The sequence below is a fragment of the Rhinolophus sinicus genome, linkage group LG04 (assembly GCF_036562045.2).
Source record: "Rhinolophus sinicus isolate RSC01 linkage group LG04, ASM3656204v1, whole genome shotgun sequence".
NCBI lineage: Eukaryota > Metazoa > Chordata > Mammalia > Chiroptera > Rhinolophidae > Rhinolophus > Rhinolophus sinicus.
Genome location: NC_133754.1, coordinates 38,352,131 through 38,372,694, shown reverse-complemented (window position 1 = coordinate 38,372,694; position 20,564 = coordinate 38,352,131). Strand labels below are relative to the sequence as shown.

General features: G+C 35.1%; 1 protein-coding gene across 1 annotated transcript in view; it reads right to left on the bottom strand.

The window, feature by feature from the left end:
• The window catches only part of GPC5 (glypican 5), a 1,198,702-nt gene that overhangs the window by 1,043,528 nt on the left and 134,610 nt on the right, over positions 1 to 20,564 (bottom strand). The window lies entirely within an intron of this gene.

Here is a 20,564-nt window from a genome sequence, read left to right as displayed (position 1 = left end):
GGACGTCCTAGTTGATTCCAAGTTGTGGCAATTATGAATTAAGCGGCTATCACCATCCAAGTGCAGGTTTTTGTGTGGACATAACTTTTCAACTCCTTTGGAAAAATACCAAGGAGCCTTATTGCTGGATCACAGAATAAGAGAATGTTTAGTTTTGCAAGAAACTGCCAAGTGTCATACAAAGTGGCTGTTCCATTTTGCCTTCCCTCCAGCAAAGAATGAGAGTTCCTGCTGCTCCACATCCTCATCAGCATTTGGTGTTGTCAGTGTTCTAGGTCTTGGCCATTCTAGTAAGCGGGTCGTGGTATCTCATTGTTTTAATTTGCATTTCCCTGGTGACCTATGATGTGGAGCATCCTTTCTTATGCTTATTTGCCATCTACATATCTTCTTTCACGATGTGTCTATTAAAGTCTTGGGTCTTAGTCCATTTTTTTAATTGGGTTGTTTGTTTTCTCATTGCTGAGTTTTAAGAGGTTTTCGTTGTTTTTTATTTGTTTGCTTTGTTTTGTTTTGTAATTAAAGTTTATTGGGTGACAATTGTTAGTAAAGTTACATCGATTTCAGGTGTACAATTCTGTAATACATCATCTATATCTCACATTGTGTGTTCACAACCCAGAGTCACTTCTCCTTCCATCACCATATATTTGACCCATTTTGTTTTTTGGTTTTTATGTATACTTTGGATAACAGTCCTTTATCAGATGTGTGTTTTGCAAATACTTTCTCCTAGTCTGTGGCTTGTTTTCTCATCCTCTTGACATTGCCTTTTGCAGAGCAGGTTTTATGGTTTTTGTTTTTCTGTTTTGTTTTGTTATTTTTAATGAACAACTTATCAATTATTTCTCTCATGGATCATGTCTTTGGTGTTATATCCAAAACATCATCATCATAACCAAGGTCATTCAGTTTTTCTCCTATGTTACCTTATAGGAGTTTTACAGTTTTGCATTTTACCTTTAGGTCTATGATCCATCTTAATTTTTGCGAAGGGTGTAAGTTCTGTATCTAGATTCACTTTTATGCACGGGGATGTCCAGCTGTTCTGACATCATTTGTTGCAAAGACTTTTCTTTGTATCATTGTATTGTCTTTGCTCCTTTGTCAAAGATTACTTGATTATATTTATGTGGACTTATTTCAAAATCCTCTATTTTGTTCTATTGATCTATTTGTCTATTGTTTTACCAATACCACACTGTCTTGATTACTGTAGCTTTTTAGTAAGTCTTGAAGTCAAGTAGTATCAGTCTTCTAATTATTTATTTTCTTAAATAAGGTGTATACAATGATACCAATACAAATGTGTCTTGTTATTGTTTTATGCATAAAGATACCTTGAAAAACCTATGATTAGATCATTTAGCTGATACTAAGAAACTCTATTTACAAAAAGATGTTAAAAAATTAATCCTCAGTTCACTATATTTATACTCTGTATATTAAATGACCTTGAAGCTAGGTCTGTCTGTAAATAAGTTATCTCAACTTCCATTAACACTACAAGTAGCCGAAAATATAAACTGCCAGCCTTTGTTTTGGTATTAACACATCAATATCCATCCTGAAAAGCAAGGAAGATAATCAGTTTAAATGAGTTGTTTAGTAAAACAATAGGTTACTAGTAACCAGACATTTTTGTAGCAGCTTGAAAATCAAATTCTATCGAAACACATTAGAAATTGCTTGTTACCTCTCTATGATTTCAGCATGTCACTATTAAGGACACTAATTTTGATTTTTGTTGATGAGAGTTTATCATATCTAATATACCTAGCCTGTTCACATAAATTTATTTTAAACATATATCTGAATTAATTTCCATTTTTCTTTGTAAGGTTACGTATCTATCAAATAATTCCATTTTAAAACCCCAAAATAATCAAAAGCCATATTGTCTTAATAAAACTAGGCTCTACCTGCAAGCCAAGAAACAATTTATCTATCATATTTAAAGCAAAACCATGTGATTAAGTTTGAAGGAGAGAGAGTACCAGCAAACAATCTTGCATAGGATTGAGAAATCCATTTTTTAAAGAGGAGTGTTACTTCTTGTTGTCTTCTTTTTTCAAAATTTACCTCAGGTTTTCACATATTAATTTGACAAAGTAACCTTGAAATGCACTCTGTATTCTGTTCCATTGGGCACCAATTGCACTCAAAATTATGGACTGCAGCTTTCTAAAACATTATTTTATCAGAAAGTGTAAGTTCTCTCACTTCCTTCTTCAAGAGTGTCTCACCTATCTTACCTATTCTTGTCCCTTTTAATTTACATATAAGTTTGAAATCAATGTTTTAATTTTTTGAGTTTATTACCCTGTGATGCAGTTTTATCAGTCCTATGTATTAAATATTGTTGATTCTATTGTGAATGGCATCTGTCTTTTGAGTTTCACTTTATTGTGGCATAATTCATTTTAGTTTAAGTTACTGGTAAACTTCATTTTATTGTTGGTAAATGTAATGTTTTAATATGGACTGTATGTCTGTGGCTTTGGCTAAATTCACCTATTAGTTGTTAATAGTTCAAATATGTAAATTATCATGGAATTTTTAAAATTACAGTATCAGTGAATAATAACAGTTTTGTTTGTCTTCTTCCAATGTATACCTTTTTTTTTTGCTTGCCTTCTTTTATTAACACATCCAATAAAATGAATAGAAGTGATGATAGAAGGCATCATTGTAGCTTTTCAAATATAAGAGAAAATGTTATCAATATTTTATTATTAAACATGACATTTGTTATGTTTTTTTCTGGCTATCTTTATCAAATTATTTATATTTGTAGATGCTAAATGTTTTTACCATAAATGGATATTGAATATTATCAAATATTGAGACAATCCTATGATTTTTCTCTCTTAATGTAGGAAATTACATTAAATGATTTTTTGGTGTTAAATCAAACATATCTTCCTGGAAATAATGCCCACCTAGGCTTTGTGTATTCTTCTTCACTTATATATATTTATATATCTAGTGTTTCTCTCCTCAATAATAAATTGTAATAAATTGTGGTTTTGTTGTTTTGTTTTGTTTTGTTTATCTCCCTGCTCAGTCTAATCAAGGGAAAGGAGAATGTGGTTTTTTATTAGAATTTTCAATCAACCAACATTATTTTCACTTTGTTGATACTTTGTTTTCTTTTTATTTAGTCTCTACTTTTTCTCTGTTCTTCACTATTATTTTTCTTTCTATTTTCTTTGAGATGAACATCTAGATAATTTTGTGGGTTTTTTTTACTTGTAAGAAATTAGTTTATCACTGTAAATTTCCCTCTTCCTCACCAACATTTGATATTTTTTTCTTTCCTTCATTGTTCTACTAAAAATATTTTCTAATGCTCATTGGGGTTTCCCCATATTTAAGAAACATTTTAATTTCCAAACACTAGAAATTTTTATGTTATCTTGGTATTATGTATTCTAACCTGATTCTTCCGTGACCCAAAGGAATACTGCATCATTTCAATCTTTTATATTTTGTTCAAACTCTCAATAAAGCCCAGAATATGGTCACATTTTGTAAATGCCTGTGTGCATTTCAAATGAAGGCAGAATCTAAAGTGCAGGCAGTGTTCTAGGTAAGTCTTTCCAAATTGTTAATCACATCATTTAAATCGACTCTATTCTGACTAATTTATTTTTATCTTCCTCTCCAATAAGTTACTTCTGTTTTACATATTTTAAAGCTATGTTGAGTGTCTACAAATCCAACACTGCTACTTCTCCATAGTAAATTGAAATTTTAAGCACTAAAATGTTCCTGTTTTTTAGTAATACTTTATGCCTTAAAGACAAGTTTTTCACATATTAATATTTCTACAATATTTGGGATGGTGTATTTTTTTTTAATTTTCAATTAGGTTTATTTGTTTATTTGGGGGTAGTGTTTATATGCATATCTTTTCTATCCTTTTTAATGTCAACCTATGTTCTCTCATTTTAGGTGTGGCTCTTACAGCCAGCATATAATTAAGGGTGTTTTTTCCTCGCACACGCTTGACTTTTAATTTGAGCACTTAACATATTTAACTTCAACTCATTTATTGACATACAAGAATTTAGCCCACTAACTTATTATTTGCTTTCTACTTGCCCCACCTTTCTTATTTTCTATTTCCCTTCACACTTCACTTTTTTTTGGATTGATTACATTTTTATTATATCATTTTCCTTGTGTTATCTTGGTAGTCATCCATTCTTTTATTATTCATTTAGTGGTTATCCTAGTGATTCAAATATGCATTCTTGACTTATGTTTTTCTGATTAAAGAATCTCAGGATGCTTAAATGTCATTCGACTTTATTCTTCTATATTACTACTGTGTATTTTAATGCCAAATAGTTTTAAACCCAACAGGGTATTTTAACTATTATTTTAACACATGGCATTTGTGTCCCAAATTGCCAATCACCCTCACATCTGGAGATTCGCTAAAAGGGCTCATAGAACTCGGCATGCAGGGAGTTGTACTCACAGTGAAGATTTATTACATCTGTGTAGAGCATGTGAAGCTGAATTATAATGAATCAGAAGCAAGTAGACTCTGCAAGAATCCATGCGCAGGCTTCCTTATGCTCTCTCCCTCCTGTGAGAAGTTACATAGAATGTAGTACTCTTCCTCCAACCATGAAAATGTAGTAACATGTGTGTCATTTCTGCTCAGGGAAGCCCACTGGCAACTCCATGGACAGAGTTTATATTGGGAGTTTGTTTTTTGTCTGATAGTTTGTTTGTTTATTAGGGGCTAGTCACGTAGGCACGCTATGCCTAGCATGTGTCAAAATTCCAAACTCCCATAAGGAATTCAGAAGTTCAACATAAACCACATTATTTGTACAAAGTCTAGGAAGAGTGAACCACTCTTATAATTCAGAGGAAGTTTTATATCAGTGTAGGGAACTATTTACTAGCAAAGTTTCCAGAGGCCATCCAAAAGTCAATCTTGTAAGCAAACCTTTCTAAGGATAGCAGCCTAAGGCCTGCTGTGTTAACTTTTATCTACAGAGCACTCTTTTAAATAGACACATTTAGTATTTGGGCTTTCATGGCTCCTCATTTTGTCCTGCATTTCTTAGTTTCTATAAATGATCATTTTTCTTTCTGCCTAAATAGACCAATTTTCACTGTGGGTATACTGAAGACACCTACTCTTAATTTGTCTAAAATATATGGCTATATTTCATATTCATTTTGATACTTTTGATGTATATAGAATTCTAGATTTACAGTTATTTTCACTTAGAACTTTGAAGATAGCATTTCAGTGTGTATGAGTTTCTATTTTTTCCATTGACAGCTAACTGCTGATCTTATCACTGCTCCCTTAAATGTTCTAAGTGGGTTTCCTTTGCCACTTTTAAGATATTTTTCTTTGTATTTTGTTTTCACCGGTTATATTATGATGTGGTTAGATACGATTTTTTCTTTATTTATTCTACTTGGGGTACACTTGTAGTCTGATGTCTTTGATCCATAGTCAAAATTTTTCAATGCTTATTCCTTAACATAGTGTTTCTGACCCTTCTCTCTGCTCTCTCCTATATTTGAGATTCCTATTAGAAATTTTAATTTTTCTTATTCTTTCATATATTTTCCATCCTTTTGACTCTCTGAATATTTTGTTTAGACCTATATTCCAATTTACTAATCTTCTCTTCAGCTTCATCTAGTCTAGTCTGCTGTTAAACTCATCCATCAAATTCTTAATTTCAGTTATTTCATATTTTTTAGTTTCTAGAATTCCCATTTGTTGCTTTTTATCTTTCCTACATCTCTGCTGAAAATATGAATCTTGTCTTTCCTTTTCCTGAAACTTATGACACATTCTTTTTAAAACATTTATGTTAGCTATCTCCATTATCTGAAAGCTCTGTAAGTATGTTTCTTTGTTTTATCCATCATATGTTACTGTCTTCGCATATACCTAGTGTTTTTTGTTTCTTTGAGAGACAGATATTGTATATGGAAAATTAAAGAAACAATTTGAGACCTCAGATAATCTTAACTTTTTCCAGATAATATTTTCTTTTGAGTTTTGGAGTTTGCTAGGAATTTTAGGAGGCCCATATCACCTTGATATATTCCAGAACTGAGATTATTTAATACTTGACTTCCCTCACTATGAGAAATAGTTTTCATCTACTATAAGCTTATTCCTAGAGTACAGACCTTTGAAGTCCAAATCCCAGCCATAGCAAATCCTAACTTACAAGTTTTTGTACCCCTAGTCCTGTAAATCTGTCAAAATCTCTGCAAGATGTCTTAGCCTCTCAGTTGCCTCTTCCAGAATCTGGAAATGCAAAGGAAGAGGTGCCCCTAAGCCAAACTTGCCATTCTGGGTTTCATTTTCCTCTTGGACTTTGATCCTATAATTATTTACTTACATGCTAGCTCTCTAACAGCAGACAAATGTTTGTGTGTTTTTGAAATTTTTCTAATTCTTCTCAATAATAGGCTGATCTAATATACCTAGTCCTTCATGTACATTTGTTGGGATGTGTGTGTGTGTGTATATATGCGTGCGTGCATGTGTGTGTGTGTGTGTGTAAAAATTTTGAATTTTCTTCAGATTAAGTTAGGTATTGAGATGTTGTCTCATTGAGTTTTAAATTTCAAAATTCTGCATTGATAATTTAATCATTTTTGAGCATAATCGCCTCACAAACTTCGCAGGATTGAAATTATAAACATTTTAAGTATAAGCAGATTAATATTGCAAGTAAATACACAATTATAAAATATGTCAGTAAATATGTATCCTTTTCAGGTATTATTTATGATACAAGCAATAACTAGAGCTGGAGAAGAGACCAGTGAGCCAGTACCAGTCATTATAAATAAAGGCAGGGAGACTACAGTAAGAGAACAACCAAGATCTGAGACGAAATAGAGATAAGATCAGTACTGGTGCAAAGTCAGCGTCAAAGCAGAAAACACAAAATCTAGATTCCACAATAAAAATACAAGTTCACAGAGCTGCCAATGAAGGAACCAAGATGTTACATTTTTACAACTCTAGTTATGTATCTGCATCTTATTTTCTCTAAAAATCTTTTAATTATCTTAGAGTACATAGACTACTACACATATACACGGTAAAAATTGAACAGATACACAAACATATAAATTAATGCATACAGGCAGAGTAATAAAGGACATCACAAGTTTCTAACTCTAAGAACAATGATTATGTGCATGACTGGGGGTAGGCGGGGGCAAGGGTAGGAACATAGACTGGAAGAAGGGAAACTGAGGTAAGAGAAAGCCAGGATCACACCTGTGCCTAGATCTCATATAGGAAAACTAAAGAAAAATCCCTAAGTCTTTGTAAGGCTGCTAAAACTTTCCTTCAAGAAAAAGCAACTACTTTTACTCAGAAGGAATATTTTAAGAAGCAAAACACTCTTTAATTTATTTGGCTGTATACATTTTGCACTGAAAAGTTTTCAAGTGTGAACCGTAAGTATTGAGATTAATTATGCTGAAGTTCATTAACTGAAATAATATGTCTTTTGTGTGACACAACATTATCACCCAAGAAGTACCCTGAAAGCATTCTAAGCCTCTAATTCTGAAGCTTTCACAGATTAACAAATAAAACTATGGAATAATGTCATGACGCAAACTCTAAATCATAAGAGCTTAAGAAGTAAGAATACAAAGATACACAAGTAAAATGAGTAAGAGGCCAGTAAGTACTCAAGTGAGTCAGGTGATAGATTAGATAGAGCTGAGGACAGAACAACAGAACAGAAGTGATCCCCTGCCCTGATAGTTTGAACTGTCAAGACGGGAGAGACACATGGGTAATAAGCATAATGAAATGTTACAGGCACTCTCCTCACAGCATGCATGGGTAAAGCTTAGGTTCAAAAGAATAAGGGGGTGCAGAGGGACATGATGAGTAGATAAAGAAGATGACACTTGAGCCGAGTTTTTAAAGAGCAAGTGTTTATCTGAAAGGACATTCCAGGTCAAAGAGGCATCCAGAACATATGCACAATGACATGAGCTTTGAGAAAAAATTAAATGGGTCTGTATGGTTGAGTCAGGAGTATGACAATGAATGGTAGTTACCATAGACCTTCTCTCAAGACCTTAAAATAACTAGAAAAAGAGATGTGGAACATTTTATTTTGTTATCAAGAGTAAGATTTTAAAATGCAAATTCATCAATACTTCTTAATTAAAAAAATATTTTAAAAGTGGATACCAAGCATTAGCATAGCTTATAAAAAGGTGTAAGACTCAAAACTGCAGTGAAGACCAGACTATACATTTTTCCTTCTAGAAACAAAGCAAAGTGAGGAAGGAAGATTAGAGAAGGAAATTTCATCATCTGAAGGTACAAGAACTGTGTTAGATTCATACTAATAACTTTGAGGAATATGGTGAAATTTGAACCAAATTTCTTTTTGAGGACGAAGGTCCTAGGAGACCAGCAACAACATTCTCCCAAGATAGGGTGGTGAAATGATAAAAGGATTTGTAAATTCAAGAAGAAAACCATAAACATGTACGTGTTACTAATCTAGGATTGCATAATAAATCACCCAAGTTGTTATTTCAGTTTAAAACAATAACTATTTATTATCTGACAGCTTTGTGGATTAAAAATTGGGAGTTTAGCTAAGTGGTTCTGGGTCAGGGTCTCTCATGGGACTGCGGTCATTTGAATGCTTCACTAGACTGCAGTATCTGCTTCCACATGGCATTGGCAGAAGGCATCAGTTTCTTGCTGCTGAGACAGAAGTCTTCAGCCACTTGCTACATGGATCTCTCCACAGGCCTGTGTGAGCATCCTGACAACACAGCAGCTGGGATCCAAGATAAGCAAGAAAAAGGCAAAAGCCACAATGTCTTTTATGACCTAGCCACAGAAATGACACACTAGCATTTCTGCCTTATTCTATTTATTAGAAACCAGTCACTAAATTCAGGCAATTACATTCGATCTTTTGAAAGGAGTGTCGAAGAATTTGTGGACATATTTTAAACCACCACATGTTGTCGCAAATGTTAGTAGAGGGGTTAGAGGTGTCAGGCGTTCATAGGAAACACAGGGAGTTCGCACTTTAGAGCTACATTTCGAGCCTTAACTCAGTTTTTTCAGGAGTCCGTGGTAACAAGCATTTGGAAGAGGAAGCTCACAGCCATACCAATGCCTTTTTATTTTTTTTTTTTTTTTTTTTTTTATTAAATTTATTGAGGTGACAGTTGTTAGTAAAATTACATAGATTTCAGGTGTACAATTCTGTATTACATCATCTATAAATCCCGTTGTGTGTTCATCACCCAGAGTCAGTTCTCCTTCCATCACCATATATTCGATCCCCCTTACCCTCATCTCCCCACCCCCCCCCCCCCCCCCCCCCTCCCTTACCCTCTGGCAACCACCAAACCATTGTCTGTGTCTATGAGTTTCTGTTTCTCATTTGTTTGTCTTGTTCTTTTGTTGTTTTGGTTTATATACCACATATCAGTGAAATCACATGGTTCTCTGCTTTTTCTGTCTGACTTATTTCGCTCAGCATTACACTCTCAAGATCCATCCATGTTGTCACAAATGTTCCTATATCATCTTTTCTTACTGCCGAATAGTATTCCATTGTGTATATATACCACAACTTCTTCATCCATTCATCTATCGAAGGACATTTTGGTTGTTTCCATGTCTTGGCCACTGTAAACAAAGCTGCAATGAACATTGGAGCACACGTGTCTTTATCTCTAAATGTTTTCAGATTTTTTGGGTAGATACCCAGGAGAGGGATTGCTGGGTCATATGGCAATTCTATTCGTAATTTTTTGAGGAACCTCCACACCGCCTTCCATAACGGCTGCACCAGTCTGCATTCCCACCAACAGTGTATGAGGGTTCCTTTTTCTCCACAGCCTCTCCAACATTTGTTACTATTTGTCTTGTTGATGATGGCCATTCTGACTGGGGTGAGGTGATATCTCATTGTGGTTTTGATTTGCATTTCTCTAATGATTAGTGATGTTGTGCATTTTTAATATGTCTATTTGCCATTTGTATGTCCTCTTTGGAGAAATGTCTCTTCAAGTCCTCTGCCCATTTTTCAATTGGGTTGTTTGTTTTTTTGTTGTTCAGTTGCATGAGTTCCTTGTATATTCTGGATACTAGCCCCTTATCGGAGGCACTGTTTGCAAAAATCTTCTCCCATTCAGTTGGTGGCCTCTTTATTTTGTCAATGGTTTCTTTTGCTGTGCAGAAGCTTTTAAGTTTCATATAGTCCCATTTGTTTATTTTAGCTTTTACTTCCATTGCCTTTGGAGTCAAATTCATAAAATGCTCTTTGAACCCAAGGTCCATAAGTTTAGTACCTATGTTTTCTTCTATGCAGTTTATTGTGTCAGGTCTTATGCTTAAGTCTTTGATCCATTTTGAATTAATTTTGGTACATGGTGACAAATAGCAGTCCAGTTTCATTCTTTTGCACGTGGCTATCCAATTCTCCCAGCTCCATTTATTGAAGAGGCTGTCTTTGCTCCATTGTATGTTATCTGTCCATATTTATGTGGTTTTATTTCTGGGTTCTCAATTCTATTCCATTGGTCTATATGTCTGTTTTTCTGCCAATACCATGCTGTTTTGATTATTGTGGCCCTGTAGTACAGGCCAAAGTCAGGAAGTGTGATACCTCCATTATAGTTCTTTTTTCTTAAGATTGCTTTGGCTATTCGGGGTCTTTTGTGGTTCCAAACAAATCTGGTTCTATTTCTTTAAAATATGCCATTGGGATTTTGATGGGGATTGCATTGAATCTGTATATTGCTTTGGGTAATATGGCCATTTTAACTATGTTGATTCTTCCAATCCATGAGCACGGAATGTCTTTCCATTTCTTTGTGTCTTCTTCAATTTCTTTCAGAAAAGTCTTATAGTTTTCAGCATATAGGTCTTTCACATCCTTGGTTAAGTTTATTCCTAGGTATTTTATTCTTTTTGATGCAATTGTAAAACGAACTGAGATTTCATTGTTGGTATATAGGAAGGCAATGGACTTTTGTGCGTTGATTTTGTAGCCAGCAACTTTACTGTATTCGTTGATTGTTTCTAATAGCTTTTTGGTGGAGTCTTTAGGGTTTTCTATATATAGCATCATGTCATCTGCAAAGAGTGATAATTTAACTTCTTCATTCCCAATTTGGATGCCTTTGATTTCTTTCTCTTGCCTGATTGCTCTGGCAAGGACTTCCAACACGATGTTGAAAAGCAGAGGTGATAGGGGACATCCCTGTCGTGTTCCTGAACGTAGAGCAAAGGGCTTCAGTCTTTCTCCATTAATTATGAGATTAGCAGAGGGCTTGTCATATATGGCTTTTATTATGTTAAGGTATTTTCCTTCTATACCTATTTTATTAAGTGTTTTAATCATAAATGGATGTTGTATCTTGTCAAATGCTTTTTCTGCATCAATTGATATAATCATATGATTTTTGTCCTTTATTTTGTTTATATGATGTATCACATTGATGGATTTGCGTATGTTGAACCATCCTTGTGCCCCGGGGATGAACCCCACTTGGTCGTGATGAATAATCTTTTTAATGCATTGTTGTATTCGATTTGCTAGAATTTTATTTAGGATTTTTGCATCGGTATTCATCAGAGATATTGGTCTGTAGTTTTCTTTTTTTGTGCTGTCTTTACCAGGTTTTGGTATCAGGGTAATGTTGGCCTCATAAAATGTGTTGGGGAGTACTGTTTCTTCTTCAATTTTTTGGAAGAGTTTGTGCAGAATTGGTATTAGATCCTCTTTGAAGGTTTGGTAGAATTCACTAGTGAAGCCATCTGGTCCCGGACTTTTGCTTTTGGGAAGGTTTTGGATGACTGATTCAATTTCGTTACTGGTGATCGGTCTGTTTAGATTTTCCAGTTCTTCATGGTTCAGCCTTGGAAGGCTATATGTTTCTAAGAACTTATCCATTTCTTCTAGGTTGTTGAATTTGGTGGCATATAGTCCTTCATAGTATTCTTGGATGATCCTTTGTATTTCTGTGGTGTCCGTGATAACTTCCCCTTTTACCTTTCTGATTTTGCTAATCATTGTCTTCCCTGTTTATCTTAGTAAGTCTAGCCAAGGGTTTGTCAATTTTGTTAATCTTCTCAAAGAACCAGCTCTTTGTCACATTAATTTTTTCTATTGTCTTTCTGTTCTCTATTTCATTTATTTCTGCTCTAATTTTTGTTATTTCCTTTCTTCTGCTGACCTTGGGTTTTACCTGTTCTTCTTTTTCTAGTTCTTTAAGGTGTAACATGAGGTTATTTATTTGGGAATTTTCCTGTTTCTTGAGATAGGCCTGTAATGAGATAAATTTCCTTAAAACTGCTTTCGCTGCATCCCAAAAATTTTGGTAGGATGTATTTTCATTGTCATTTGTTTCTATGTATCTTTTGATCTCTCCTCTAATTTCTTCTTTGACCCAGTCCTTCTTTAAAAGTATGTTGTTTAGTCTCCATGTATTTGTGGCTTTCTTTTTACAGTTGATATCCAATTTCAAAGCCTTGTGATCAGAGAATATGCATGGTATGATTTCAATCTTTTTAAATTTGTTGAGACTGATTTTATGTCCCAATATATGGTCTATCCTTGAGAATGTTCCATGTACACTAGAAAAGAATGTGTAGTCTGATGTTTTAGGATGAAGTGCTCTATAAATGTCAATTATGTCCATTTCATCTAATGTGTCATTTAGGGCTACTATGTCGTTATTTATTTTCTGTTTGGATGATCTATCCATAGCTGTCAATGATGTATTTAAGTCCCCTAGTATAATTGTGTTTTGGTCAATTTCTCCCTTTAGTTCTGTTAGTAGTTGCTTGGTGTATTTCGGTGCTCCCTGACTGGGGGCATAAATATTGATGACTGTTATGTCTTCTTGTTTTACAGTTTCACCATTATGAAATGTCCATCTTTGTCTCTTGTTATCTTTTTCACCTTGAAGTCTGTTTCATCTGATATCATTATGGCTACACCTGATTTTCTCTGGGCACCATTTGCTTGGAGTGTCAATTTCCACCCTTTCACTTTGAGTCTATGCTTGTCCTTGTAGCTGAGATGTGTCTCTTGGAGACAGCATATGGTTGGGTTTAGTTTTTTGATCCAATCTGCTACTCTGTGCCTTTTTATTGGTGAGTTCAGTCCATTTACATTTAGGGTGATTATTGATATGTGAGAATTTCCTGTCATTCTATCTTTAGTTTTCTGGTAAGGCTGTGTCTCCATTGTTTCTTTGCCTTTTGGTTGTTGTCTATTATTTCTGTGTGGTGGTATTCTATGATGTTTCCCTCTGTTTCTTCTTTTATTACAGTATATATTTCAGTTCTGGATTTTTTTTGAGTGGTTACCCTTAAGTTATGTAAAAGTAAGTTTGATATTTAGAGTATTCCATTTTCTTCAGCACGCTTACTTTCTCCATTCCCATATTCCGTTTCAGGCCTTTATTCTCCCCCTTTTTGAGTTTTGGTTGCCACAAATTGTCCCTGTTGATGGTGGTCGAATAGCCTCCTTTAGTATTTCTTGTAGTGCAGGTCGCCTATTAGAAAATTCCTTCAGCTTCTGTATGCCTGGAAAGGTCTTTATTCCTCCTTCATATCTATAGGATATCTTTGCTGGATATATTATTCTCCTGGCTTGTAGAGTTTCTGCTGAAAAATCTGATGATAATCTAATGGGCTTTCCTTTGTAAGTTACCGTCTTCTTTTCCCTGGCTGCCTTGAGGATTCTTTCTTTGTCGTTGATTTTAGACAGCTTCAGTACAATGTGCCTTGGAGAAGGCCTGTTGGGATTGAGGTAACTAGGTGTTCTATTTGCTTCTTGGATTCGAGGGTCCAGTTCTGTCCACAAATTTGGGAAGTTCTCATCGACGATTTGTTTGAATATATTCTCTGTTCCTAACAGCTATTCTTCTCCTTCTGGTATGTCCATTATTCTTATATTGCTCTTTCTGATGGAGTCAGAAAGTTCTTGTAGAGTTCTTTCATTTCTTTTAAGTCTCAAGTCTCTTTCTTCTTCTATCTGTGTCATTTCCAGGTTTCTATCTTCGATGTCACTGATTCTTTCCTCCATCTGGTCAACTCTACTACCTAAGCTGGTTATTTCATTCTTAATTTCTTCTATTGAGTTCTTAATCTCCAGAAATTCTATTTGGTTCTTTTTAAAATTTCAATCTCTTTCGTAAAATGCTCATACTGTTCTTTAATTGAGTTTCTGAGTTCATTTAACTGCCTATCTGTGTTTTCTTGTATCTCGTTGAGTTTTTTCAGAACTGCAGCCTTGAATTCTCTGTCATTTAAGTCACATATTTCTGTATATTTAAGTGCCTTTTCTGGAGATTTTTCACTTTCTTTCTGAGCTATCTTGTTGCCTTGGTTACTCATGGCGATTAGTGGTTTACTATTTCTCTTCCTAGACATCTACAGGAGTGACTTCTGCAACAAGTTGATAGGAAGAGGTCTTTCTTTTGTTCAGCAGTTCTGTTTACTCCTGCAGGGAACCGCCCAGATAGGTGGGGCCAGGGGCGGGGTGAGCTGTGAGAGGTGGCCCAGAGCAATGGCAGCGACCACCACCACAGCCTGTCCTGCTTCCACAGCTCTCTTCCCTTTGGCAGGCTTAAACCACTGTTTTCAGCCTTTCCCCTCAGTCTTTTCTCCGAGGTCTCTGCCGTGAGCGTTGGGTTCAGCCGTGTTATATGCTGCCCCCTCAGCCCTGTGGAGCCCTGGCGGAGCCCTAGCAGTCCGATCTCCCGCAGCTGCGGTAGTTCCGGGAAGCAGCGAGCTCGGCGCACTGAGCTGGGTCTGAGTCCTGCGTCTCCCACCTGTAGGTGATTTCAGTCGGTAGTGGGCCTCTTCGTCTTGCCTGTCTGCTGTGCAGGGAGTCCTTTGTGGAGTTTTTGTTGTTCGATTCTTTGTAAATTCCAGGGGAGCTTTACAGAGGCTCACCTCACTCCGCCATTTTTCCGGAACTTCAATGCCTTTTTCTTTGTGACCTAGTTTCATAATCATAGAGAAGCTTGTCACAGTAAGGGGTCTAGGAGGACATGTAATCTGGAGGTTTCCAATACAGTACATGAAGAGAGAGAGGAAGAGAGACAGAAAACAATAAATGAGGAGTCAATTGTATTAGCAGCTCTCAAAAGACCAAGCCCATAGGCCCTGGGGTTTTTCTCCAAGGTGTCTTCTTTCCAAAGTGGCCAAGTCTGTGAGGGTGGAGAAGTGGTAGAAAGACAATTTATAATCCAAATAATTCTTCCTACTCAGAGAGCTCCGTAGATAGCTGAGCTCAGATCCATTCGCATTATTTCAATAAATATATAGAGAAAATGAACCACATTTCCCAAGTTTAATTGTTCAAAGATCCAACTACTTCTACGACCCCCATCTGACAGTAAGTGGCTAAAAGGAAGCCCACATCATTCAGCAATTTAGTCAACTTACAGCAGGAACATTTATAGGGTGCCAAAGGAGATAAGAAGGACCAAAAATCTATTCGTTATTTTAGGGAAAACATAAGAGCAAGAGCGAGCAGTAGAGTCCCCATGAAAAAATGAGTAAGGAATGGGAAGGGGGTTGAATATAGAATGTATGTAAAAATTATGACAAAAGAAAAGGAGGAAAACATAAAATATCTCTTTTCAGGTGCAAAAGAAAGAAAAATTCCAGATGGCCCAGAGGCTGAATATTATAAGTAATCAACTATGAATCTGCAAAGTGTGACATTGGGAGTCATATGTAAATTTGAAGCATCTAGAACTCTCTTTGCAGGGGGCTTCCAGTTGAGTTTGGCCAGCAGGAGGCAATGACAGTAGATTTCTGCTTCCTCTCTGCTTCTGTGATATTGTGGCTTGGCTATGTACCTTTATGACAACAGTTTCTGGCAGAAGGGACCCCTTTCCACTGCTCTTGCTCTCAGCAGATTCTAGTAACACATCTCTTCCTCCTGACCTAGAGGTGTAATGTTTTCCTCAGACTGAATCCCTGAGTGTCTTAACAATGCCTGTGGTTCCTTTACTTAAGCCCACACCTTTGTAAACCGAAAACTTTTTCTTCCAAGAATATCAACACTCAGTGCTGTTACCTACTGGGAACCTGACTGATAGAAGGAGGATTTCTTTTTTTTTTCCCCCCAATTTACTTACTTGTTTATTTTAAGTAGTTTTAGTTCTCTATGTTTCTTTTACTTTTCCCCACCAATTTCTAGCCTCTGACTTTGCCTACATTGTTTTTGACTGACAAAATTCAGGACATTTCTATTTATATCTTCTTCGATATTTTTACATTATAAATTTTCATACTGAATAAATTTAACCTAAATTATTGGATTAGTGACATTTAAATAATCCTATGTAATAATGCTTCAGTTATTTGTTATTCCCTTTATTCTTTTAGAACGCTTTCTGACACTGAAAGTAATGTGGCAACTAGAAAGCATGAAAACTATAATGGACATAGTTATAAAAATTGTTTTTCAAATGTACAGTTACTTATAAGCATACTCTTAAATAAAATAGACCAATTACTCAAAATATTAGTAATGGAAAAAGTCAATGCTTTCTCATTTTGTAGCCACCAAATTGGCCTCATACAGTACATTTTCTATTTCATCAAAACTGAAAAAAAAATTTTAAGGAATGACTAACTAACATATAGAGAGGAACAAAAAAGCTATAGGATATTGAATTAAGCACCATACAGCTAGTAAACAGAACTTTTCTGCCAGTGGGTATGTATAGATTAAACATGCATATAAAATGTGTTCTCCTTAGGAAAAAAGATTCTATGGCTAGCTAAAGTATATTTTCTTGTACAGGTGTGTTATTCTCAACATCCCTATTTTCTAGTTGCAAAGAGCTCTTTTAAAATGCATTTTCAATGTACTGTATCTCTAAATGCATAATACTAGGACTTTTCAAAATGTCAATTAGCACTAAGCTTCAAACTCATGGAACAAACACAATCTGACTCATGTGGGGTTTATATTTCATTTATTTCAATAAATGTGATTATATTTAGATACTTAACCATTTTATATATAATTTAAGGGGCTTTCTTCCCAGAAACAAAATGAAACTTTTTTTTTTTTTTTTAATTTTTTGGTATTTGAATGCTCGCCAACAAATTCAACGTGTTAAAATAGTTGCAGAAGGAAGGTTTATAGGGTTTAACATGGACAGAATTAGGATATTCATAGAAAGTAAAACTTCAGAAGTTTTGCTCAGAAATTGCCTCAGTCATCAAATATTACAGACTGCAGTGCATGTCGCTGCTATTCCTCAGTTCTCTTTCTCTTCTGCATAGACTTGGGACCACCATCTTTCTCAAACCAAGCTGGCAGCAAAATCTTTCGAGAACTCTCTAGCAAAAAAATTCCACAGCCTCATGCCCAGAGTTTTGATTCCACTAGTCTAGGATGGCACTTAGCAATCTATATGTTTAATCTGCACCTAGGGAAATCTAAAGCCCCGTTAGGTTTGGCAATCACTGTTGCAACTCGTCAGTGGTAGTATTAGAACATGAACAGGGTCCAAATCCTAAAAATGTGACATTGGGCAAATTACTTAACCTTCATGGTTCAGATAATTTATTTATGTATTGGGGAAAATCCTTTTACTTTCATGGCAACTGAGAGGCAAAAATAAAAATCAATGCTTAACACATATGGCACCCTTCCTCTTGCTACAGCATTTCTATGGCTTTGCAATACTTTTGCTCGGCTTTCTGATAAACAAACTCTGTTTTCTGATTGCACATTCATTCTTACTTCTTACCTGAAGAGACTTCTAATATCAATGCTTGAATTACAGGTCCCTTGCTAGCCCTCTTGTTGACCCTATAGAATCAAACTGCAGAAAACCATCTATGTCTCTTATAGTTCCATTAATGTGTCACCTGATTGTGATACTTGCCATTGCCTGAGGCATCTGGATCTGATCTAATTCCACCTCATATACTGTTAGAATGACAAAGTATGTTAGAGCTAAATAATATCTTATTTTACAAGTTGGAAACTAAAGCCCAGAAAGTTTAAGTGACTTATCTAAAGTCACATAGTTTATGATAGACTAGAAACCCAGTCTCCCTATTTCTAATATTGTGTTCCTGAGCTACTTAGCTCTATACGAGTCCCAAAAAACAAAATGACAAATTTGAATTTAGCTCTAACTGTATTCAAAATGTATATGGACTTTTGAATTGTTTTCTTACATTGTAGTTACTAATTTTACGTTTCCAAGCTTAAAAAAATAACATAAATATTTATCCTTGCAGATACTGTCATTTTTCTTGTAATTTTGAAATAACTTTCATCAGTTTCCTGCCCTTATCTATTTTCCAGAGATGACAAACCAAGTGGCAGAATATAGTGACAAAGTGGAGAAACACACACACACACAAACACACACACAGACATATACATGATAAAACGTTGAGAAAGGATAAGCTTTCATTTTTATTGGACCATTTACTTTCTTAAACATAATTTTACATCAATAATTTAATTAATCTTCACAATGTTAGATTTTATAAACTTTCCATTTTTACAGTTCAGAAAATTAAGAATCAGGCTACATAAATTTCTTAGGGACACACAGCTAGTTAGTAGTAACTATGGAATTGGGCCTCAAGGAGGTTTGTACTCAAAGTTTGCAATTTTAACCATTATTACCATATGCTTCCTTTCTTTATTGTGATTAAAGTTAGGTGGTTAATTACTGTTTATATTTACAAAAATCTATCTCTGATATATCAACAAATTGTTTACACTCTGAAAACATAGTTCTAAGGCCAATTCTAATACCATTGTCTCAAATGACTTCAGAACATAAATGGCAAATACTTTCAGTTTTCAGAGAAATGAACATTGTGAGATGTAATGGGAAGCCTGTTGGGGAGACTTCTTGGAAAGATTTTCTCCCTGATGAAAGAAATGCTCAGGAAGAAACTGCGCATCCTGCCCTAGTTGTGGTTGTAAGAGAACAAAATGCCAGAAACTGCAGAAGCAATATCGTGACCATGTGGGAGGCAGCCGGAGACAGAAAGCCCACAAGCTCAAGAATGTCGTGGGGGAAGATGGAAAGCAAGGATCTTTGGTAATTCTGGCACCACTTACTCTAGACTTGTCATAATGAATTAATGTACCCCTATTATTTATGCCATTAACAGTTAATTAATTAGTTCGATAGATAGTTAATAACTCTATTACCATTTGAATGAAAAAAGCATCCTAAAAGCTAAAAAAAAAAAATCAAAACTTTCTCTAACAATGGTACATTACTTAAGCAGCATAAACTCCAATTTTTCATTAAAATGTAAATATTTAAAAATAAAAACTGACTATGACCTAGAAAAAAAAAATCAGCCTTTAGTTTACTTCCTTTAATGAGTTCACTTAATTAAAAAACTTAATATTTGAGTTTTACTTGTCTTATAGTATAATTTGAAGACAATATAATGGGAAGGCTAGTAAATCACTTAAAGACCAAACAAAAATCAATATTATGCCTGATAATTTTTATTTTTTTAATATAATTTTATTAGTTTCAGGTGCACAAGACAAAGCAAAACTTAGACATTTATCATTTATATCCCTCACACTGTGTGAACCCCCCTTCCCCCATCCACTATCCCTCTGACATCGCACAGAGCCATTATATTTCCACTGTCTCTATTCCTAATGCTGTACTCCGCTTCCTGTAACCATATACATACAAATATACACACACACATACATACACACACACATATATATATTTATATATAATTATAGTTGGCATTCATTATTGTTCAGCTTCAGGTGTACCGTGCAGAGATCAGGCATCTACATCATCCCTGAGGTGGTCTCCCAAATGGGACACATGTCCATCGGATACCCTACAAAATCTTTACATTATTGATTACATTCCCCAAATTAATTTTCAAAACCCCGTGGCAATCTTGTGGTTACCGACTATTTTCCAAACCTCTCACCTTCCCCCTTATGCCTGATAATTTTTAAATTGCAAAAACCATATTTGATACCTGGAAAGAAATTCAAATATATCATTAATCTTCATTTATGCCCAAATCTCAGGGATACCTATAAGCAAACTTGCTATTCCACTAAGATGGCAAAGATTAAAAAACAGTCCGCAGGTAATTTATTCTGCCACATGCTATTCTGAGTTACAAGCTCATGAGACTGCTCCGTAAATATGTTAAAATTCATTCATCTCTGCCAGTTATTTTCTTAGATTGCTAAATCTTTATCTAAATTATTCATATCTGTTTATATCCCAGGAAAGCTACTTGAAATGGTAAAGTATAAGCCTCCTAACAAATATAGTATTAACCTCTTATACAGAATTAAAGAGACAAGGTTGTTTGTGCTGAGATGTAACCAGACTCTGCCAGCGTGTTCCAAAGGCCGAAATGGATCAATATGTTCGCATACCTGTTACCGCTTCATGACATACCAGTGGGTCATGATCCATCAGTTAAGGAGTTCTAGTATAGATAACATTTGACATTTAATTAACACAATATACAG